Genomic DNA, 24,993 nt, shown 5'->3' with positions numbered 1-24,993 from the left:
TACTGAGGAAAGATGCAACTGTTCCTGTGACTCCTGTCAGAGAGGATGAATCACTTTGGGGGGATGACTACAGTTGGATGCAGAGTTGGATTCCCCCCAAAGCATCTGCTGTGATGTGAATGGCCTTCTGCTAGCCTGTCAGGCTAAAACTACTCTACAGGTGACAAGCCCAGGATCCACTCCTCGGCCTCACAGCTTAACGGACGATTGCACAATCAGGCAGCCTCTTCAGTGAACAGTTAAAGGCCGGTAAATCCTAATTTCAGGTCCCACCATAGGGATCCCGGTGGGAGCGTGCATGCAGACAATAGGGACCAGTTTGGTGCCAAACCGATTCTCGACTTTGTTTGCTAATAGGGCTGTGTGAACTTTAGCTAGATCCTCCCCTCAGTGGGTGAGCTTGTGTACAGATAGCATAACAGAATTGTAATTTTATACCGTTGTTAAGTTTGTGAATCTCTGCGCTGCACCACTACAGGGGTCGCCTCGTACACCCATCTGATTACATCCTTGCTCTGGGTAACCCTCGGTTACCGCATTAGGCAGACCACAGGTCAGGCAAATTATAGTGTATCCGATAGAACATACTGGGCCATAGAGCCTTTTGATTACAGTCCTATGTAAAGCCACAAATAATACACTAAGTCTAAGAATGGGCCCAGTATTATCGAGACTTGAGCACAATCTCCTTTGTCTCCAATGTCCTTTTCATGTCCGATGTAGGTTTCCAGCTCCTCCTCAGTCCGGGGTCTTCTTTTCCAGATTTTTCTGCTTCATAATGGGCCAAATGTTTTCTATTGGTGAAAGGTCCGGACTGCAGGTGGCCGGTTAATCACTCGAATTCTTCTTCTGTGAAGCTATGCTGTTGTGATGGGTGCAGTATGTGGTTTAGCATTATCTTGCTGGAATATGCAAGGTTTTCCCTGAAATAGACGTTGTCTGGATGGAAGCATATGTTTTTATAAAGCCTCCATATAATGCTCAGCATTGATAGCTCCTTTCAAGATGTGTAAGTTGCCCATGCCATCGGCACTAATCACATCATCCAAACAGAGATGCAGGATCTGTGCTCTGATAACAAGCTGGATGGTCCCTGTCCTCTTTAGTCCACAGGACATGGCGTCCGTGGTTTCCTTAAAGAATTTCAAATTTTGATTAATCTGACCAAAAAACAATTCTCCATTTTGCCTGAGTCCATTTTAAATTAGTTTTGTTGCAAAGAAGATGGCAGCGTTTCTGCATGGTGATGATATAAGGCTTCATCTATGCATGATAGAGCTTTAACTTGGATTTGTGGATTGTACAGTAAACTTTCACAGACAATGATTTCTGGATTTTTCCTGGGCCCATGCAGTAATCTGCACAATAAATAATGTCTGATTTTAATGCACTGTTATCTCAGGGCCTGTAGATCGTGAGCATCCAATACTGTCAGTTGTTCTTGTCTCTTGTGCACATGGATTTCTTGGCGCTGGTGGGATGGCTTTATGCTTTTTTTTTTTAAATCAAAAACAGTGTTTACTAAGTACCATGTGCTATTTTGTATGCACTATTGCATTTTACTTACAGCAGAGTATATGTTCATTTTGTTTCTATCTTGTTTTGTCTGTTTAATGGCCAAATTTGAACATGCACGTACACATTTCATGTACACCAACTTATACTCCAGTTCATTTTGGTTTTGCTTCAGGTTCTTGCAGTCAGTGTACACAAGGTTGTGGCTTCCCTTTCCTTTGAGTTGGGCATTATGTTTATATAGCTCCCCATGGCTGGGTGTCCATAGTCAGGTCATGGTCCTGCTCAGCCCTTATTCAGATTGAGGAAATTTTTGACCATGGAAAAGTTTTAATACTAGATGTTAATACTGTCCCGATCGGGGTACACCTTGGCACTGATGGGATGGCTTTTAGCCTTTTTTTTTTTTTAATCTAAAACAGTGTTTAGTAAGTCCCCTATGTTATTTATATGCACTATTGCTTTTTACTTAGAGCGAGGTATATGTTCATTTTCTTTCTTTCTTTTGCCTGTTTAATAGCCAGTGTCAATATGCTCCTACACGTTGCATGTATACCAATTTATACTCCCGTTCATTTCTTTTGGTTTTTCACACTGATTTCTCTAGAATCTCTGAATCTTTTGATGGTATTATGCACTGTATATGGTGGGATATTCAAAGTCTTCATTTTTTCACTGAGGAACATTTTTCTGAAATTGTTCCACAATTTTTTGATGCAATTGTTCACAGATTGGTGACCTCTGACCGACTTTGCTTCTGAGAGACTCTGCCTCTCTAATCTTCTAATTTTATTCACAGTCATATGACTTAGTTCAAAATTGATCCTCCAACTATATTCCATTACTACCACTTACTTTTCCAGTTGTTTGTTAACTTGGTCCCAAATTTTTTGAGATGTGTTGCTGCCATCAATTAAAGGGAATCAGTCAGCAGGTTTTTACTACATCATCTGAGAGTTTTTAGATTCAGAATGAGTTGAGAAAGCTTTCCCCGCCGACACCTGGCTATCTGTATACAAAGTCCATAGACAGTGACCTGCTTATCACATGGGGGAGAGGGCATTGCTGGACTAGTGCATGTTAATCTCTTAGTGATAAATCCTTCACAGTTAGTAAAATATAGCACGCACTTTGACAAGTCTCACATCCCTGAATTCTGGGTTTCTTTACCTAGTAAAACCCTGCTGACAGATTCCCTTTAAATTAGTTAATTTTTTCAATAGAAGTGGAAAAATGTCTAAAGTTCACCTTCTGATCAATGTTCTATATTCCGCTGTGAATAAAATATGGCTATAAGAAATTTCCAAATCATTCCATTCTTGTTTTCTTTACATTTTTCACAGCGTCCCAGCTACTTTAGAATAGGGGTTGTATTTTTTATTGTTTTTACATAGGATTCCAGGAAAGCCAATGCATACTTATTCCTCAGCAGTTGTGTGACAAAAGCCTCTTATGTGGTATGTTCTATTACATGGTCCATATGGTGTGCAATTGGCCTCTCCTAGGGCTCGGTCTAGTAGATTCACCGAAGTGTACAATAATGCTTTGACACTGGTTACTTCCCAAGACATAGCCTTGCTCACAACTTAATGAAACAAATAATGGGACTTCTGATAGGGTCTTTCTATAGGGTCACATTTTTCATTATTGTAGACCGGTGAGTATGAGATGTACGAAGTAGACGTGAAGCGTGTGGTCATAAGAAAAATCACAGAATCAGAAACGTCTCGGAATAGATGTGATGAGGGGTTGGCTGAGAATGATTGGAGAAGTAGGTCAGCAGGAGCTAAAGTGGGCATTGTTGCCTTCACCTGGTTTTACAATGAAAATACTTTTTTGCTGCCTAATTTATTTTCTCAGCACAAATTCATGTGCAAATGCTTAATCATTCATGACAGCTTCTTAGTAAATGGGCTCTGCGTTCAGAGGGTTGTGATGTAAGTAATAAGTGTCAGCATGGATCAGAGCTTGAGCTAGTGACAGGGAGCAGAAAAAGACGAGGCACGAGGCTTTTCTTATTTTTCATGTACCACTGCCCAAATGTAGTTACGGCAATGTGAATACCCAGTGAAAGGTTCATTTATCCAAATTAGAAAGCAATACAAAATAAAGGTGCCGCACGTCATGCAGATGAGAATGCCAAAGTTACTCATCATGTGAAGAGCACAACGTCAACAGCATTTCATTCAGAAAGTGTACTTTTTCAAGGACTTGACTACATTATATGTATAGTCATGGCCAAAAGTTTTGAGACTGACATAAATTTTGGTTTCACAAAGTTTGCTGTTTCGCTATCTAAAGATCTTTTAGTCAGATGTTTCTGTGGTTACTGAAGTACAATTATAAGGGTTTGATAATTTTTTAAAGTTTTATTGATAAATACATTACGTTTATGCAAAAACCCAATGGATCTGATTCATCAAGAGAGGCGCCGGTCTTGATGAGGGGGCGTGCTGGATTCAGACCCTCCTGATTCATTGATGAGCAGCAGTCACCATGTCCTAGTCCCATTTCGGCAGAGCTGGGAGAAACTAGCATTAAAACATCAAAAGTCACAAAAATTAGGCGCAGCTTCAAGTTACACCTACATTTTGCAGCTTTTCAAATCTTTTACGCCAGAATTCTGGCTTAAAAGCTTTGATGCATATGGCCCAAGATTTCTAGTGTTGACCCTTAATTTTCAAGACTTCATCAATTTGCCCTCATGTGCTTGATAACAGCCAAATACTGACTAATGACAACTAGTGATGAGCGAGCATGCTCGTTACGCGAGATTTCCGAGTATGCTCAAGTGTTTCCCGAGTATCTTCAGCATGTCCGCTTGCTTTCTTCTGTCTTTCGATATCGTCTCCAGCATGAGTCATGTCGACTGGATCACAAGTCTATCATTGATGTCTATGAAATGTATTGCACCCTACATGACCGGAGCGTGAGACACAACATACACATCAATATGAATCTGGACTAGTCAGAATGGTATGTGCCGGAGGCCTACGAGTTGGCACTTAAAGACCAAAGAGTGTAAGCAGAATACCTTTCAGAAAACTGTGCAGCAGGACAGGGTAGGGGAGGGGCAATGTGAGTTTAAGATATTATATCACTCCCGTGTGCATGATTTGTGACTGTTTGACAGCTTTATTACATATGAGGAATGCCTAAGAAACAAGCATTCCTCACAAGTAATAAAGCTGTCAAACAGTCACAAATCATGCACACTGAAGTGATTCAAACATAACACCAAGCACGCTGCAGATACTCGGCGAGTAGTGTTGAGTGAGTATGTTCTGTCCGAGTATGTTCGGGCCGAGCTCCGAGCTGCTCGGTGATATGGTTGAATCGCTCCCGTGTGCATGATTTGCAACTGTTTGACAGTTTTATTACATGTGAGGAATGTGTAAGAAATAGACATTCCTCTCATGTAATAAAACTGTCAAACAGTTTACAAATCATGCACACGGGAGCGATTCAACTATATCACAGAGCAGCTATAAATACTCGGAGCTCGGCCCGAGCATACTCGGCGAAAGGGTTAATAGAACATACTCGCTCAACACTATCGGCGAGCACTCGAGCATGCTCGCCGAAAGGGTTAACAAAGCATACTCGCTCATCACTAATGACAACCCATTTTTGTCTAATCAGTGTTTGGAGTTCATCACAATGTCTATATTTTTGTTTGCCCACACACTTTTTGAGGATTGACCACATGTTCTCAATGGGATTGATATCGGGAGAGTTTCCTCGTCATTGACCCAAAATTTCAATGTTTTGTTCACTGAGCAACTTAGTTATCACTTTTGCCTTGCAACATGGTGCTTCAGCTTCGTGGAAAAAACATTGTTCACCACCAGATTGCTCCTGAATGGTTGGGAGAAGTTGATTTTAGGTTGCCATTATTTATTCATAGGCAAAACTGTGAGTAAGGCCACTGCCATGGATGAAAAGTTCCTACACATGAATGGTCTCAAGATAGTTTGCTGTTGGCATGACACAGGACTCATGGCAGTATTCACCTTTTCTTCTCCATACAATCATTCTTCCAGATGTCCCAAACAGTCTGAAGGGGATTAATCAGCGAAAATAAGTTTATCCCAGTCTTCTGTAGTCCAATCCCTGTACTTCCTAACAGAATGTCAGTCTGTCAATTATTTCAAGCATCCGTCCCTTTTTAAATGCAGACAATGTGCTCTTATGTTTCACTCAACATGACAGAGTGATATCAGCTGTTGTTTCCTCATTAACACGTTTTCCTAAATGAAAGAGATCATTGAAATGATGTAAATAAACAGGTTATTTTGTGGCTGGTCTAATTTAGTGAAAATTGGGGCATTTAAGGTCATTTGCATTACAAGGAATGATTTTGCAATTTTTTGAAAGTCATCCTATCACCCTTCATAGCAATATAGAATTTATGCAAACTGCCACTATAAAAACTGAAACAGCAAAAATTTTGTCAGTCTCAAAACGTTTGGTCACAACTGTAGTGTAATGTATTTCTGCGGTAACGTCAAAGTCAAAGATATGCTCCTGTTATCTGAGTTATTGACTTAGGTTTTATAGAAGAGGGTGACAAGGAAAAGCCAAATAGTTCTGCTAGATGGGTAGCCCCACAATTGCACAGGGTAAGTGATAGGTTGCTGATCACTTGGGATTCCCAACTTTATAACAACCTCAGATCCTAAGAACATTTGTACCGTGTCCCCTATGCTGCCGCTCAATTCATTTTATATGGGATTAGCGGAGAAAAGTAAGCCTGGTTATCCAACAATCCCAACAATTTTAAATTGAGCTGCAGTGCACAGACTTGACAATGGTTCAATTCAAACATGGGGCGCTGGACCCATGGGATGGGCTGGACCAAAGGACACATGGGAATAGGCTCCCCATGTCGGTCAATTAGCAGATATTTAGGGCTGCCCTGCGTATCTTTGCTTTAGTTGCCGCACTGTACCTCTTAAAGATCTACAGCATCACAGTATGGCAGATGCGTCCATGCTGTGCACGGTTGCGTCTGCTGAAGACACACCTCTGATATCAGCCTCAGAGGAGCTTGTGGGATGGGAGATGCTCTTGTGTCTGATCCGTGCTGTATCAGAAGAGGTCCGGCACTGGTGAGAGCTGCCGGTGTGCCACCAGTTGGATACAAGGATGTATGGGGCAGTAGTTGACATACTGGATCGTAGGGCATTGTCGTGGCAGTGAGTTATATCTGCAAGTAGTCACTGGTATTCCTTCAAGAGGGCACGTAATTGTAATCTGAGGAGAAGAAAGTTATTACTGCAAGGGGGTATGTGAGTATAATCTAAGGGGGTATTTATTATACTACACTTGGGGGGAATTACTGCAAGGGGTTATGTGGTAAGAAATGTCTGCAGGATAAGGCTGGGGTCTCATTTGCATTCAGTACTTTCTGAGGTGTGGCTGCTAAGAATCCAATTCAAGTCACAGCGTCTTTTCAATGTATCATTAGAAATTAATTAATAATAAGTAAGCTAATTGCTTGCTTATCGTTAATGGCTGCATGATTTTACAGAAACTGTGCAGCCATTAACAATAAGTAAAGCATTTGAGATTCATTTCTAATGATATAGCAGAAAATGGCTTCTTAGCAGTCGCACCACGCTACATGCACCAAGTGCTACGTACGACCATAGCCTTAGGCAAATCTGCCACTCAATTACCAAGTGCATTCTGCTTGCCCCCATAGGAAATAATTTGCCAGCAAGGCTCTATTGGCTCTAGTGGGTAGACCTTGGCAAGCAACAACTTATCCTTTCCTCTTTGGATAGGATATAAGTTGCAATTGTGGAATAACCACTTTAAAATCGAAGCTTGGCTCAGGAATCACTGATCAAGCATTAAAATAGAAGGTTTATAAAACCCTTTTTCTTCATATTTTCCTCCTCTTATTCCAAACATTATCACTTTTTTTATTTTTCGGTGGATATAGCTGTATGAGGACTTTTTCTTCATTTTATCATTCATTGTATGGAAAAGACAAGTAAGTGAGATGAAATGATGAAAAAAATAACACAATTCTATCATTGTTTCTTTTTGGGTTTTGATTATACAGCTTTTATTATGCAGTAAAATTCCTAAGCCTGCTCCATACACTTGCACCTGACATAGGATGTACTGGTATGACTTGTTGTGAAGGGGTATAAAAAGCTTAGTTGGAGTCCATGATTTCATAGAGGAGGGTCTTTTATTTGAGGCATAGATGCCAACATTTCTGGGGATGTTTAAGTTCCATCCCTAACTCTGTCCTTGCCCCAGCAGGAAACACTAAAACCCTCTCAAGAACGCCCCTAGTCCAATCGAGGTTTAGTTAAATCTCATCCTCTTTCAGCCCAGGACAAATTATAAATAAACCCAGGACAGTTGGCATTTATAAGAATCCACATACAGTACAGACCAAAAGTTTGGACACACCTTCTCATTTAAAGATTTTTCTGTATTTTCATGACTGAAAATTGTACATTCACACTGAAGGCATCAAAACTATGAATTAACACATGTGGAATTATATACTTAACAAAAAAGTGTGAAACAACTGGAAATATGTCTTATATTCTAGGTTCTTCAAAGTAGCCATCTTTTGCTTTGATGACTGCTTGCACACTCTTGGCATTCTCTTGATGAGCTTCAAGAGGTAGTCACTGAAAATGGTTTTCACTTCACAGGTGTGCCCTATCAGGTTTAATAAGTGGGATTTCTTGCCTTATAAATGGGGTTGGGACCATCAGTTGTGTTGTGCAGAAGTCAGGTGGATACACAGCTGATAGTCTGTAGCATCGGCGTCTCTGCCCCGTGCTAGGCAGAGACGCCGTCCCTCTCACCTCCCCACTCCTGGCGCGGCGTCCTCCAGCGCTTCTCTCCCCGCTGCTTCCGGCACGCACTCCTTCCCCGGCAGTGTGCTTAGGGCACGCGCGCGCGCGCTCCCCCGCTCTTAAAGGGACCGCGCGCGCCGTCCTAAGGAGTCCCCGGCCAATTGCCGGAGGACCTCCCATTTATAAGGCACCTCCTCCAAAATGGAGGTGCCCGAGCTATGTTGTTTGCACTGTGCTTCAGCCCTCAGGTTCCGCTGCTAGCCTGACTTCCCGTCCTGCATGCCAGCCTGTTACTTGCCTAGTCCGTCAGACCGCTCACCTGGGAGCATCTTCTACTTACCTGCCTTGTCTGCCAGTCCGCTCACCTGGGAGCGTCCTTCAGTTACCTGCCTGTTACCTGCCTCGTCTGTCAGACCGCTCACCTGGGAGCGTACACCAGTTACTTGCCTGTTACCTGCCTTGTCTGCTGACTGCTCACCTGGGAGCGCCCACCAGTCACCTGCCTGTCTCCTGCCTCGTCTGTCAGACTGCTCACCTGGGAGCGTCCACCAGTTACCTGACTGTTTCCTGCTGTCTCAGTCTGCCCGCTCACCTGGGAGCGCCCGCCAGCTACCTGTCAGGTACCCGCCTCGCCTGTCTACCCAGAGACTGCCCCGGTCACTTGCCGTGACCACCTGCCTATCTACCCAGAGACTGCCCCGGTCACTTGCCGTGACCACCTGCCTATCTACCCAGAGACTGCCCTGGTCACTTGCCGTGACCACCTGCCTATCTACCCAGAGACTGCCCCGGTCACTTGCCGTGACCTCCTGCCTATCTACCCAGAGACTGCCCCCATCACTTGCCGTGACCACCTGCCTGTCTACCCAGAGACTGTCCCCATCACCTGCTGTGACTACCTGCTTGCCCTCCCTGGGAGTCACCCGCTTCCTTACAAGGACTTCCCCCTTGTATTGCAGCTCAGAGGTTCCACTTCCCGGACCCGTAACAGTTAGCTCGGGCCATGGAACCCGGTGGCACCCAAGCTCCCTCGCTCTCTGACCTATACCATGAACTCTCCCGTCAGAGATCCCAACAGGAGTCCATCCTGAACCACCTGCGGGATGTCAACTCCCGCCTGGACACACTGTCTGCTCCACCAGCAACCACCGCTAGTGTCACGACTCGCACCCCGGCAGCACCGTTGCCCACCAATACCATGGCATCCTGTCCCAGACCCCGGCTGTCTGCACCTCCTCGCTTCGGAGGCGACCCCGCTCAAGCTCGGGGCTTCATAAACCAGTGCACCCTGCACTTTGAACTCTTGACTCACCAGTTTATCTCCGACCGGGCCAAAGTGGCATTCATCATGTCCCATCTCACTGGGGAGGCACTGGCATGGCTTAACCCCCTGTGGGAGAGAGGGGATCCCCTGGTGTCCGACCTGTCGTCTTTCCTCATTGCTTTCCGGAGAGTCTTCGATGAACCGGGACGAAAGAATTCATCTGCCTCCTCTTTGCTACGTCTCCGTCAAGGGAGTCTCACCGTGGGCCAATATGCCATACGGTTCCGCACCCTCGCTTCTGAGCTTGCCTGGGATAATGAGGCCCTGGTGTCCGTCTTCTGGGAGGGCCTTTCCGGTCGGATTAAAGATGAGCTCGCCGGTCGGGATATTCCTACCACCCTGGATGACCTGGTGTCGTTGGCTACCCGGATTGACATCCGGTTTCAAGAACGCACCAAAGAGACCACCCGTGAGAGAAGGTTTCCCCGCCTAGCTCCTACTTTCCAGAAACCTGTCTCCTCTTCTGTCACTCCCCGGGCACACTCACCCGAGCCCATGCAGGTCGACCAGACCAAGATGGTCAAATCTCGCCAAGAGTCTCGCCGAGCCGAGGGGAGCTGCTTCTATTGTGGCAGTAAGGAGCACTTGATTCGTTCCTGCCCGGAGAGGCCGGGAAACTCCAGTGTCTAGGACCGCTCGGAGAGGTCGCCCTAGACAAAAATAAATCCTCTCCAACCCTGACTTTGTCTGTATCTATCTCCTGGGGAGAGACCCGTCACTTTGAACTCGCCCACCTGGATTCTGGATCCGCTGGAAACCTCATCTCCCAGTCCCTGGTTGAGAAATACCGTATTCCCACCAAGTCTCTGGCTGAACCCTTGTCGGTCGCCTCAGTGGATGGAAGACTCCTTCCGGTGACCATCCTGCTCGCCACAGAACCCATAACCCTGCAGGTGGGAATGCTGCACTCTGAGGTAATCTCCTTCCATGTGTTGCCCGGACTCTCCCACTCCCTATTGCTAGGTCTACCTTGGCTCCAAACACACGAACCCGTGTTGAACTGGCATTCCGGTGAAGTACTCCGGTGGGGGCCGGACTGCCATAAGACCTGCCTGGTTCCGGTTCGTCCGGTTCGTCCTCCACCTACCCCAGCTAATTTACCCGGTCTTCCGGCTCCTTACTGGACCTATGCTGACGTCTTTGGTAAGAAGGAAGCAGAGACATTGCCACCTCATAGGCCATATGATTGCCCGATTGACCTGGTTCCTGGCGCCACTCCACCCCGTGGGCGTATTTATCCGTTGTCTGCGGCCGAAACCCGGGCCATGTCTGAGTACATAGAGGAGAATCTGGCCAGGGGATTCATCCGGAAGTCTACTTCCCCGGCTGGAGCCGGATTCTTCTTTGTCAAAAAAAAGGATGGCTCGCTACGCCCCTGTATTGACTATAGAGGACTCAATCAGATCACGGTTAAAAATAAATACCCCCTTCCGCTCATCTCCGAGTTATTTGATCGCCTTAAAGGCGCCAGGATCTTTTCCAAGCTGGATCTACGTGGAGCGTATAACCTGGTCCGTATCCGTCAGAGAGACGAGTGGAAAACGGCATTTAATACCCGTGACGGACACTATGAGTACCGTGTGATGCCCTTCGGTCTCTGCAATGCTCCCGCCGTCTTCCAAGAACTGGTCAACGACATCTTCCGTGACCTTCTTTACTCCTGCGTGGTGGTATACCTGGACGACATCTTGGTCTTCTCTCCGGATCTTCCCTCACACCGGAGGGATGTTCGTCAGGTCCTGCTGAGGCTCAGGCAGAACCACCTCTGCTAAATACGAGAAGTGCCTTTTTGAGTAGACCTCTCTTCCATTCCTGGGCTATGTTATCTCCCAGACGGGTTTGCGAATGGATCCCGAGAAGCTCTCTGCTGTCCTAAAGTGGCCCCGTCCGGAGGGCTTGAAGGCGATACAGCGATTCCTGGGCTTCGCTAATTACTATCGTCTCTTCATTCCTCACTTCTCGTCTCGGACTGCGCCCATATCTGCGCTCACCCGTAAGGGAGCAAATCCCAAGGTATGGCCACCCGAAGCTGAGGAGGCCTTCCTTTCCCTGAAGCAAGCCTTCTCCTCTGCCCCTGTGCTGCACCGTCCGGACTGCAACAAACAGTTCTACCTGGAGGTTGATGCTTCCTCCTCTGGAGCCGGAGCGGTGCTCACCCAAAAGTCTTCTTCCGGGAGAATGGTAACCTGCGGCTTCTTCTCTAAAATCTTCTCCTCCTCTGAGCGCAATTACTCCATTGGAGACCGAGAACTGTTAGCTGTTAAATTGGCGCTGGAGGAGTGGCGTTACCTGCTTGAAGGGGCTCTATACCCGGTGATCATCTACACGGATCACAAAAACCTGGCATATCTCCAAAATGCCCAGAGACTTAATCCACGTCAGGCCCGGTGGTCTTTGTTTTTTGCCCGCTTCGATTTCATCCTTCATTTCCGCCCGGCAGACAAGAATGTCAAAGCTGATGCCTTGTCCCAATCCTTCCTGTCCTCCGACCAAGAGGAGGAGCCTATGCACATTATCGACCCCTCCAAGGTGATGAATGTGGCCCCCCTGGATTTGACTCGTCTTCCACCCGGCAAGACATTCGTGGCGCCTCCTAACCGTGAGAAGGTTCTTCACTGGGGTCATTCTTCTAAACTTGCTGGCCATGCCGGCCAAAAAAAGACCTTCCTACTCATTTCCCGGCATTACTGGTGGCTTACCCTGCGTAAGGATGTGGTAGACTTCGTCTCTGCATGTTCATCTTGTGGCCGCAACAAGGTTCCCAGACACTTACCAGCTGGTCATCTCCTGCCGCTTCCCATACCTGTTGCCCTGTGGCAACACATCGCTATGGACTTCATTACCGATCTTCCTGTCTCTGCCGGGTGTACTGTCATTTGGGTGGTCGCTGACCGCTTTTCTAAAATGGCCCACTTCATTCCCCTGCCTGGTCTTCCATCTGCACCTGAGCTGGCTAAGGACTTTATCCGCCATATCTTCCGTCTTCATGGCCTGCCCCTCCACATCGTGTCGGATCGAGGAGTTCAGTTCACCTCGCGCTTCTGGAGAGCCACATGTAAACTGCTGGACGTCACCCTGGACTTCTCCTCCGCTTACCACCCTCAGTCCAATGGTCAAGTGGAGCGGATCAATCAGATCCTTACCAGCTATCTCCGGCACTTTGTTAATGCCCACCATTCTGATTGGGTGGACCTCCTCCCTTGGGCTGAGTTTTCTTACAATAACCACGAGAGCGAGTCCTCTTCCAAATCCCCGTTCTTTGTTTTCTTTGGCCAGCACCCCCGGATTCCGTTTCCCGTCTCCGCCTCTGTGGACAACCCTGCCGCGCAGTCTCTTGTCAGCGAGTTTTCTACCATTTGGGAGAGTACTAGATCCGCACTTCTTCTGTCCTCCGAGCGGATGAAGAGATATGCTGATAAGAGACGTCTGGATCCGCCTCAATTCCGTCCGGGAGACAAGGTTTGGCTCTCCTCCAAACATGTACGGCTCAAGATACCCTCCTACAAGTTAGGTCCTCGCTTCATCGGCCCATTCGAAATCCTCAGGCAAATAAATCCGGTGGCCTACAAACTAAAACTCCCGGCCACCTTACGGATTCCTAACTCCTTCCATGTGTCTCTCCTCAAACCCGTTGTCTTTAACTCTTTTTCCAATAATCCAGGTGCCCCTCCTGCTCCGGTTTCCGCTGATGACGTCTTTGAGGTAGAGAGTATTCTGGCCTCCAAGAGGGTAAGAGGAAAGACCTTTTTTCTGGTAGATTGGAGGGGGTTTGGTCCTGAGGAGAGAACTTGGGAGCCCAGGGAGAACATCAACGCCCCGCTTCTCCTTGAAAAATTTCTTTCTGGCCAAAAAAAGAGGGGGCCTAAAGGGGGGGGGTACTGTAGCATCGGCGTCTCTGCCCTGTGCTAGGCAGAGACGCCGTCCCTCTCACCTCCCCACTCCTGGCGCGGCGTCCTCCAGCGCTTCTCTCCCCGCTGCTTCCGGCACGCGCTCCTTCCCTGGCAGTGTGCTTAGGGCACGCGCGCGCGCGCTCCCCCGCTCTTAAAGGGACCGCGCGCGCCGTCCTAAGGAGTCCCCGGCCAATTGCCGGAGGACCTCCCATTTATAAGGCACCTCCTCCAAAATGGAGGTGCCCGAGCTATGTTGTTTGCACTGTGTCTCACCTGTGCTTCAGCCCTCAGGTTCCGCTGCTAGCCTGACTTCCCGTCCTGCATGCCAGCCTGTTACTTGCCTAGTCCGTCAGACCGCTCACCTGGGAGCATCTTCTACTTACCTGCCTTGTCTGCCAGTCCGCTCACCTGGGAGCGTCCTTCAGTTACCTGCCTGTTACCTGCCTCGTCTGTCAGACCGCTCACCTGGGAGCGTACACCAGTTACTTGCCTGTTACCTGCCTTGTCTGCTGACTGCTCACCTGGGAGCGCCCACCAGTCACCTGCCTGTCTCCTGCCTCGTCTGTCAGACTGCTCACCTGGGAGCGTCCACCAGTTACCTGACTGTTTCCTGCTGTCTCAGTCTGCCCGCTCACCTGGGAGCGCCCGCCAGCTACCTGTCAGGTACCCGCCTCGCCTGTCTACCCAGAGACTGCCCCAGTCACTTGCCGTGACCACCTGCCTATCTACCCAGAGACTGCCCCGGTCACTTGCCGTGACCACCTGCCTATCTACCCAGAGACTGCCCCGGTCACTTGCCGTGACCACCTGCCTATCTACCCAGAGACTGCCCCGGTCACTTGCCGTGACCTCCTGCCTATCTACCCAGAGACTGCCCCCATCACTTGCCGTGACCACCTGCCTGTCTACCCAGAGACTGTCCCCGTCACTTGCTGTGACTACCTGCTTGCCCTCCCTAGGAGTCACCCGCTTCCTTACAAGGACTTCCCCCTTGTATTGCAGCTCAGAGGTTCCACTTCCCGGACCCGTAACATAGTCCTACTGAATAGACTGTTAGAATTTGTATTATGGCAAGAAAAAAGCAGCTAAGTAAAGAAAAACGAGTGGCCATCATTACTTTAAGAAATGAAGGTCAGTCAGTCCGAAAAATTGGGCAAACTTTGAATGTCACCAGCCTCAGAAATCGCAGGTTAACAGCAGCTCAGATTAGAGACCAGGTCAATGCCACACAGAGTTCTAGCAGCAGACACATCTCTATAACAACTGTCAAGAGGTGCCTTCATGGTAAAATAGCTGCTAGGAAACCACTGCTAAGGACAAGCAACAAGCAGAAGAGACTTGTTTGGGCTAAAGAACACATGGAATGGACATTAGACCAGTGGAAATCTGTGCTTTGGTCTGATGAGTCCAATTTTGAGATCTTTGGTTCCAACCACTGTGTCTTTGTGCGACGCCGAAAAGGTGAACGGATGGACTCTACATGCCTGGTTCCCACCGTGAAGCATGGAGGAGGCGGTGTGAGATGGTGTGGGGGTGCTTTGCTGGTGACACTGTTGGGGATTTATTCAAAATTGAAGGCATACTGAACCAGCATGGCTACCACAGCATCTTGCAGCGGCATGCTATTCCATCCATTTTGCGTTTAGTTGGACCATCATTTATTTTTCAACAGGACAATGACCCCAAACACACCTCCAGGCTGTGTAAGGGCTATTTGACAAAGAAGGAGAGTGATGGGGTGCTACGCCAGATGACCTGGCCTCCACAGTCACCAGACCTGAACCCAATCGAGATGGTTTGGGGTGAGCTGGACCGCAGAGTGAAGGCAAAAGGGCCAACAAGTGCTAAGCATCTCTGGGAATTCCTTCAAGATTGTTGGAAGACCATTTCTGGTGACTACCACTTGAAGCTCATCAAGAGAATGCCAAGAGTGTGCAAAGCAGTCATCAAAGCAAAAGGTGGCTACTTTGAAGAACCTAGAATATAAGACATATTTTCAGTTGTTTCACACTTTTTTGTTAAGTATAAAATTCCACATGTGTTAATTCATAGTTTTGATGCCTTCAGTGTGAATGTACAATTTTCAAAGTCATGAAAATACGGAAAAATCTTTAAATGAGAAGGTGTGTCCAAACTTTTGGTCTGTACTGTATATCAGCCACAGCAGAGAGTAGCCACCAAAAGGATCTCTGTTGTCTGCTCTGGAGGAACCAGCATATCCATACATTACATAAATGGCCCACTGATTTCAAGGACAGCCTTGTAATACTTCATTTCTCCTGTGGGAGTGCTGTAGGGAGAATTCTTCTAAGTACCTACACAGTTTACAGCTGATAGCTGAGGATCTCAGCTTACCACATGATCAGCTTGTTGTCATCGGATCTTCTAACAAAAAAGATTTTCTAAAAAGAATAAAACCAATAATGAGAACCTGAAACCTGGTACATGATGTCCAATTTGTGTGCAGCATGTATCAGGCACTGGTTATATGAACTCAGCCAGGTATGTTTGAAATGCTGCCCTTCTGCCCTCCCGCTGCCCTGGATTGACAGGTCTGTCCCTAAACGCACATGATTCAGAATCAAACATATATGGCTGATATCATACGGCCAGTGCCTGATACATGCTGCCTGATCTGTATCACCTGTCAGGTTCCCTTTAATGTCACCATACCCATAACTACCTTGAACAGTCACTTGGTGCTTTTCTCTCTATCTTTTTTTTCATGATCTTTAAATAATTTTCCGCACCCTTGTCCATAGGATAAAGCCAGCATTCACAATTTTCAATATGCTGTAATATTTTGAGGAGGGGAAGGTGGGTAAAATATACTCACTTCGCCCATGATCTGTTCTGCTGCCAATGCTCCCAGTCCTGTTCTCCGCTTGCTTTCTTCTGTCTTTCGATATCGTCTCCAGCATGTGTCATGTTGACTGGATCACAAGTATATCATTGATGTCTATGAAATGTATTGCACCCTACATGACCGGAGCGTGAGACACAGCATACACGTCAATATGAATCTGGACTAGTCAGAATGGTATGTGCTGGAGGCCTACGAGTTGGCACTTAAAGACCAACGAGTGTAAGCAGAGTACCTTTCAGGAAACTGTGCAGCAGGACAGGGTAGGGGAGGGGCAACGTGAGTTTAAGATATTATATTTTAATCCCTACCCAACCCTAAAAAGAGTTCTGAAAAATGTCGGCCTGCTGACATTTTGCTGAATTTGAGCAAATCAAATGGCCCAAAAATTAGGATCTTGGTGAATCTAAATTTTTGGTAAAAATTGTAGCAAATTCAATTACCATTGAATTCTAATTTGCTCATCTCTACTTCGAAGCTGGATATGCCCTTTAATTAGTTGTAGACAAGAAGTGCCAGTGGTCCAGTGGTAAAAGTGGTCCATTGTGTGTGACCATTGCAGCCACTGGCAGATTGTTAAGAAAGTCTGGTGAGCTCTGAAGAGTCTTATCTGGATCAGTGGTGAATAGTAGAGTTCAGTAGTGGTTTGTTTTTTGTTTAAAGTGCACCTGTCAGCAGGATTTTGCAAAGTAAACTACATACACTGTCAGGTAGGCGCTGTTACACTGATTAAAATGATACCTTGGTTGAGGAAATCTGTCCGGTGGTTTTGTGTAATCTTTACTTTCAGTTTGGAGATAATGATCTGCTCGTGCTCCGGGGTGGCCTTTGGTGGTGCTCTTCTTATATATTCAACTGTATGCTTTTATGACTGCTCATTTATCCTTAGAGCCCACCCCACAGGTATCATTTTAATCAGTGTAACGGCGCTCACCTGACAGTGTATGTAGTTTACTTTGCAAAATCCTGCTGACAGGTGGGCTTTAAACAAAAAACAAACGTTTTTCTATTTCTATAGTGTTTCTATTTTTCTTTTCAGAAACTGGTACAGCCAAAAATATATTGTGCTACTATGTTAGTCAGAAAAAACTATACAGGTATCAATATTAAATTACTATTACTATTTAGTTATTACTATATTAAAAAGTTACTATTTTTTATTACTATATTAAAAATATGTATTTTTTTGACAAAAAGGCGTTTACATTTTAGAAACTAATCTACATAATCTACTTTTATAATTTTTTTAAAGCAAGCCATTAGTATTCTCCCCAGTACTAAGAGTATCCTCCACGTAGGGTGGTCTTAGGCCAATTTGACTTTGGGCCAAATATTATATAAGTCAATAGACCTGCAAAGTTTACATGACATCATAACTTCAGGAGTTTTACTTTGCTAATCTGACTCTGATCTCTATTATAATATTAATAATCGAATTTATGTAATTGATGCATTGATATAATATCTGTATTTGTCCTACCATCCAAATAATGCAAAAGTAAAAGTATGTGTCCCCTTAAAATGTCTACAATTTGTCTGAATGACAAGTGACACTTTTTCGGGATATTTGTCTGTTCTTAAAGTAAAGTTTGAAACTCATAATTCATTATTTTCAGTAACAAAATGTTAAGTCTAAACACTATCTACAATGATGTTGTGGCCTTTGCGTCTTTTTTTACATGACCTGATTTTTCCACTAGAGGGGCTGCAAGTCTGTAACACTTTTTTCTTAAATTTATATGAAGAATTGTGAAGACAATTGAGATTTGCTGATTTTGTAGCATTACTGTAACTCCGATGTACAATATCTCCTCAGCTAGGACTTCTGCATATCAAACAACAGCTGCCATAGGGATAGATAGATAGATAGATAGATAGATAGATAGATAGATAGATAGATAGATAGATAGATAGATAGATAGATAGACTTAAAAAATCAGTTGTCATAATGGAAAAATAAAAATAAATGAAATTGTCAATTATATTTATTTTTACAAGGCTGCAGTTTAGTATATAGTTCCTGGGAATTTGATGTTTCTTATAAAATTCCTGTAGTCCCTTCATCCAGTTTTGTGTTTTGCTTCTCATCTCTGACTGCGTCATAATCTTTAGAAGAATAGTAATTCCTCTCTGCAGCCAATTAAAGTTGAAAAATTGTAATTGTCGCCAGATAAAATGAACTGCAAATGAAAACTTTTTGCCACTTAAATATGGAAAATTCAGAGGTGATCACACTTAAAGGGGTTGTCTGAAAGTTGAAAAAAAGAGTCATCTCTTTCTGGAGAAAATATTGACTCTTTTTCTGCTCTTAGGTAACTACTCTAACCCCTTTCACTAGTCGTTTAGGAAGCTATGGGAGATATGGGATCATTGCAAAATCTCTAGTGAAAAGCACCCTATCAAACCTAGTCCAGTTTCCTGATCCCTCCTGATTGTTTTGGATTTTCAGTGCACAAATACCATAGATACTTAGATATAATAATAACAAAAGCAAAAAAAGTCCACAAATACAACGCTCAGTATGATATAAAATACTTGTCTCACCTCTGAAAAAGAGAACCTGGGTAGTGTCTTTCTTTGGAAACATCTGGAGACACAAAACTACTTCTAATGTGCAGAATACACTATTAAAGAGAAGATACTAGAAATGTGAAGGACGGCCGTAGATCTGAAGCCTCTCTCCATATAGCTGGAAATGGGAGTATTATAGCAGCATGTGGAGATAAATTCAGACTATCATGTGTATATAAAGATTGAATAAAAAGCCGTTCAAACTTGACTAAGTAAATTATTACAATCACATGATCCAATATTCAAGGGGCAAGTGGCGTTTTCTTGTATTTTAGTTTTTTCCATTATTAATTGCTTGATGGGTATATTAGTACATGCACAAGTCTATAAACATAGTCAATATGTCATCTAATAAAGCAAGAATGTTAATTTTCTCCCCTCTGGCAGTACTATCTAATAATGAGCAAACAATTTCCCTGCACATGATATTTTATATCCATTAATCAGCCTTGTATTTCATTGTAATTTTTAACCTTTTGTCAAGGTATGATGGAAATTGCCTCTAAACTCTATACAGTATGTTTTTTATGAGTGTGTATGCCCATATATTGATCTAAAAATCCATAGCTCATTCTGGAATTTTGAGTACCTGCCCATCACCTGTTAATACACTATGAACTATTTTTATTTATGATATGGCTTTATTTTCCCAGTCAAATAGTTGTTACTACTCACCTGTCTCAGCTGCTGCGGTGCCGGGCTCTAATATTTACTGTGGTAATCTGTCATGCACATCTGATCATTATCATCATTAAAGCTGGCTCAGGTGGCTGCACACTGCTTGAGTATTCGAGAAATAGTGCACTCTCCTACCACATGCTTTCCATCAATTAAGCTTCACTTTTCATTGGCTCTGCTCCAGCTAGGTGTCTAATTATCTTCCCAACTGCTCCTGACTCCTATCCAGCTCCATCTACTACTTCAGTTCAGTTGAACTATTCTTGGTTCTGTTTACAACCTTAAAAGGGCTGTCCAATATGTAGAAAATGTCCTATATAAAGCTATATTTTTAAGCCCTAACTACTTTTATAATTTACTTTATTTGAAAATTCCCTACTCTTTTCCCTATCATTCTATTCTCTGAATATGTTCTTATTTACTTTACTTTGCTTTCTGTGACGTTTCATTTAAGGGGAGTCTCAAATGGTATATCATCTGGAGGATGGCTCTGCAGTCATTTGTCCTCCCCTGAAACAGGACATCATCAGGGGGCCGCGCTGAGGTCATTTACCACAGCTTTTTTCACTGCCGTTCCCTCCATGATGACATCCAGAATTAATCATAGTGATAGCAGCAGGGAGAAGTGACCTCAGTGCTCCTCAATTTCTACCACCACCCATAGCTTCTTTCACTGAAATGAAACATCAGAAAGGGGCGGCATTGTGGTCACTTACCACAGCTTCTTTCACCCAGTTTGGGATCAGTTGCGGTGATGGAGACATGGAGAAGTGTACCGCAGTTTCTATCACTGCCACCACACTTCTTTTTTCACAGTCACCCCACAGCTTCTATCACTGCTCTTACACTGAAACGAGTCATTGTTGGGGACGGTGATGGAAGCAATTTGAGTGACAGCACTGTACCCTGATGACTGGATTCAGGGCAGTAACTGAAACTGCGGTGCAGTCCATCACCTCAATTGATTCCAGACAGAGTGAATGAACTTGCGGTAAGTGACCACAGTGCCCACCCCCCAGGTTGACGTCCTGTTCCGGGGAGGTGAATGACTGCAGGGTCATCCTCCTGTGACTCCTTTAGACTCCCCTCAAATGAAACATCACAGAATTTTATAATAAAATATATTGCAAAAGTATTTATAGCTTAAAAATAGATATTTATACGGAGAGTTTTATGTACCAGATAACCCATTATAACACTGCTAAATTAAGATACCTAATTACTAACTCATCTTAGCTATCCTTGTTGTAGTCTGCACTTTCAACTCTGATAATCAACTGTTGGCAGCTTACCCTGGTGTTGTTCGCACCTGCAACTCTGCTGAATCAAGATACTCGGTAACTAACTCATCTCAGTAATTCTTGGTGTAGTCCGCTCCTTAAACTCTGCTATCAAGATACCTGATAACCAACTATTCTTTACTACTATTGGTTCACCCTCAGCTATGCTGAATCAAGATACCTGATTAGTAACTCAACTCAGCTATTCTTGGTGCTGTCCACACTGACAACTCTGTTTTTTCTATGTCCTACGGCACTCCTGCAATAAGGTACAAAATTGCCCCGAAACATATGGGGCGGAGACTCGAGCATGTCACTCGAGCACCCGCAATACTCGGTGCATACCCGAGCACCCGATGCAAATTCAAGTAGGGAGCACTTGCGCTCAACACTAGTCGCCATATCATCTTTTTTTTTTCTTTACTTTTGAAAAAATCCCTAACTCTAGCACAACCCTTACAAATATGTCAAGGGCTGTCACATTGTAGAAGGATCATCTTTATTCTCATTTGCACAAGGAAAGACTAGAAGCAATGGGATGAAACTAAATGGGAGGAGACACAGATTAGATATTAGAAAAAACTTTTTGACAGTTAGAGTGATTAATGAGTGGAACAGGCTGCCACGAGAGGTGGTGAGTTCCCCTTCAATGGACGTCTTCAAACAGAGGCTGGACAGACATCTGTCTGAGATGATTTAGTGAATCTTGCTTTGAGCAGGGGGTTGGACCAGATGACCCAGGAGGTCCCTTCCAACTCTACCATTCTATGATTCTATGATTCTAGCACAACCCTAGCCCTAGCTCAACCCTAGCCCTAGCACAACCCTAGCCCTAGCATAACCCTAGGCCTAGCACAACCCTAACCCTACCCTAACCCTAGCACAACCCTAACCCTAGCACAACCCTAGCCTTAGCACAACCATAACCCTAGCACAACCCTAGCACAACCCTAACCCTAGCACAACTCTAACCCAAGCACAACCCTAATCATAGCACAACCCAAACCCTAGAGTTTATTTTTTACGCTGTTTCTCGTGAAGTATAAGTGATTAGATGACTTTATTCTTCGGATCGGTGCGATTACAGAGATGCCAGAGTGATATCGGGTTTTTATGATTGACAGCTGTCATACACTAAAAGACGCTTTTTTTTATGCAAAGACTAGTTTTTGCATCGCCGTATTTTGAGAACCATAATTTTTCCATATTTCGGAAGACAGAGTCATGTGACAGCTTGTTTTTTGCAGGACAAGTTTACGTTTTTATTGGTACCATTTTTGGGCGCGTGACATTTTTTGATCGCTTTCTATTTCAATTTTTGGGATGCAGAATAAACAAAAACCAACAATTCAAGAATTGTTTTTTTTTTTTTTTTTTCTATGCCGATCTTCGTGTGGTAAAATTGATAAGGCAGCTTTATTCTTTGGTTCAGTACATTTACAGCGGTACCACATTTATAATTTTTTATGTTTTGGCACTTTTACATAATAAAAATGATTTTATAGAAAAAATATAATTTTTTGGATCGTTATATTCTGAGAGCTATAACATTTTTATTTTTCAGCTGATAGAGCTGTATGGCGGCTTGTTTTTTGAGTGACAAGATGACGTTTTCAGCAGTACCATTTTTATTTACTTTTGTCTTTTTGATCGCTTTTTATTCAAATTTTTGTTTGGCAGTATGATGATAAAGCATCGGTTTTCTTTGTTTTTTTTACTGTGTTCACTAAGGGGTTAACTAGTGGGTTTTATAGGTTAGGTCGTTCTGGACGCGGCAATACCAATATGTGTACTTTTATTGGTTTGTTGTTTTTTTCTCCTAATAATATTTATTTATGGGTACGGTATAGTTTTATTTTTTGGGGAGTATTTTTTTAATTTTTTTTATATTTTTACAATTTTATTTTTCACTTTGTGATAATTCTTCGTACTTTTACACTTTGTCCCAGTATGGGACTTTCACTTTTTATAGTCTGATCGCCTGTATAGCATAGAGAGGCAGAAGCCTCTCTATGCTATATAGCCTGTCATTTCTGCACAGACAGAAGTTACTTTGATCACGCACTGCGCATGATCAAAGTAACTTCCTGCTGCATGGAGACCCGGATGTCGTCATGATGACATCGGGTCACCATGACAACTATCGGTACCCGGCATAAACATTGCGGGACGCCGGAGAGGAGGTAAGTAACGGCGCTTATGACGCGCCCCCTGGGCCATATTCTTTAGGGGAATATCCGGAGCCGGATCAGATGGGAGTTGTAGTCTTCCGAGTGGCTATGACCCGGTCCGTGCCCAGGGTGTCAAACTCAGTTGTATGTGGCAGTCCTACAGATGTTATTAAGTTCTTTATTGTCGACTACGCCACCCGTTGTATTGCGGTCACTATGGCCGCCGCTGCAGCAGGGTCCGCTGAGGCTGATGGTGTAGGTGCAGCTTGTGATGGTATAACCCCCAACGGGTGGGGTATAGCCTCAGGGGGTCAGGTGCAGAGGATGGGGGTTGTGGTGGTGCAGCGTAGGTGTTAAAGGAAGACAGAGTCGGGTTATGCAGTTTAGGGTATTTACTCACTGCTGATGTTCCGGTCACTCCAGCTTCAAGTGACCTCCCGAGCCGTGCTGCATCCACCAGGTCCTGGATCCAGCCAACCCCCAAGCAAGTCCGGAGCGTGACCCTGAGCTCTCCTTCTGTCCTTTCTCTGGCCGTCCCCACTATTGATCCACCCAGGTCCAGCTCCCTCGGGCCTTCTGTTGGGAGACCCTTGGCCTTGGGTTCCCTGACCCTCCACGTGGTATGCCTTCGTGGTGGATATGGTGGGTGGCCGTGGCAGACGCTGCCCACGGCCTCCGGTCTCTGGCTGGGGTGTGTTTTTGCCCCCACCAGCTTGGGTTCCGGTACCCTGATGCCGACTCTTCACCCGTGGATTGGATTTGGGTTCTTAGAGTCCTTTCTTCTGTTTCCCCCTCTGGGTCTCTCTTGCTTTCTCCTCTCTCTCTCTCTTGGGCTGCTCTGCTCCTCTGCTTCTTACTCTGACAGACTGACCCTGTTCTTTGATGGTGCCCACCTTATATACACCCTCTATGTGTGAGCTCAGGCGACCAGCACCCAATGAGCTCCTATCTTTACCCAGGCTGCTCCCCCTATCTGCCCCTACACTACTTGGGATGTACCACCCCCCTCCCACTCCAGCCAGGAACAGACTCGGTCGTACCTGCACATTTCTAAGTGGGAGTACCGTCGGTCTGCTCCTCGGAAATGGGATGTATGTAGTGCATGCAGCCTACCGAGCTCAGTTCCACACTCCATCCTTACCCAGGAGTGGAATATCACACCTCTGGGTTGAGGTGCAATACCCCTGTAGCAGCCGAATCCTCAGGGTGCTACATTCCCCCCTGGTAAATCACAGCACGTCCTCGGGCTGTAAGACATAACACCAAAACATACAAATTTTTGCATAAACATATAAAACATATAAAACAATATATATATATATATCAATATAAAACATTCTCGTCGCCTCTGGCTCCTCCTCCGGTCACTGTGCAACGTGTGACCGGGTAAAGTGCGACAGTCTCTCTGGAAAACTGGTTTTCCTATAAAACCGGTAGGGGGCGCTTTAGGACGCGCAACTATATACAGGGATATGGCCGCTCTCAGTCCTCGGCCAGGTATTAGGGAGGAATGACCGCTCTCAGTCCTCGGTCAGTGGGATTTAGGGAAATACGGGTAAACAGTTCACACATGCTGGTCCCAACGGGGACTATATTAGCAACAACAGTTTCAGTTTCAGTTTACTGTTTCAGTTTCAGTTTCAGTTTCAGTTTACTGTTTCAGTTTCAGTTTCAGTTTCAGTTTACTGTGCCCCGACGGGCAACTATATACAGCTTCTGCTTCGCTGTCCTTAGCGACGGCGTCCTCCTGCTCTTGCTTTATGGTTACCTTTGGCTTCAGACCCGTCCGGGTCCTCTTGCTCTTCCTCCTCACACCGCAGCTCTTCCTCCGTCAGGCGATGCACATGGAGGGCGTAGGGACCTTTGGCACA

The sequence above is a fragment of the Phyllobates terribilis genome, unplaced genomic scaffold, assembly GCF_046119375.1.
Source record: "Phyllobates terribilis strain yellow unplaced genomic scaffold, ASM4611937v1 Scaffold_1__5_contigs__length_1240528914, whole genome shotgun sequence".
NCBI lineage: Eukaryota > Metazoa > Chordata > Amphibia > Anura > Dendrobatidae > Phyllobates > Phyllobates terribilis.
The sequence above is the reverse complement of the archived record's forward strand: the minus strand, read 5'-3'. Positions refer to the sequence as shown.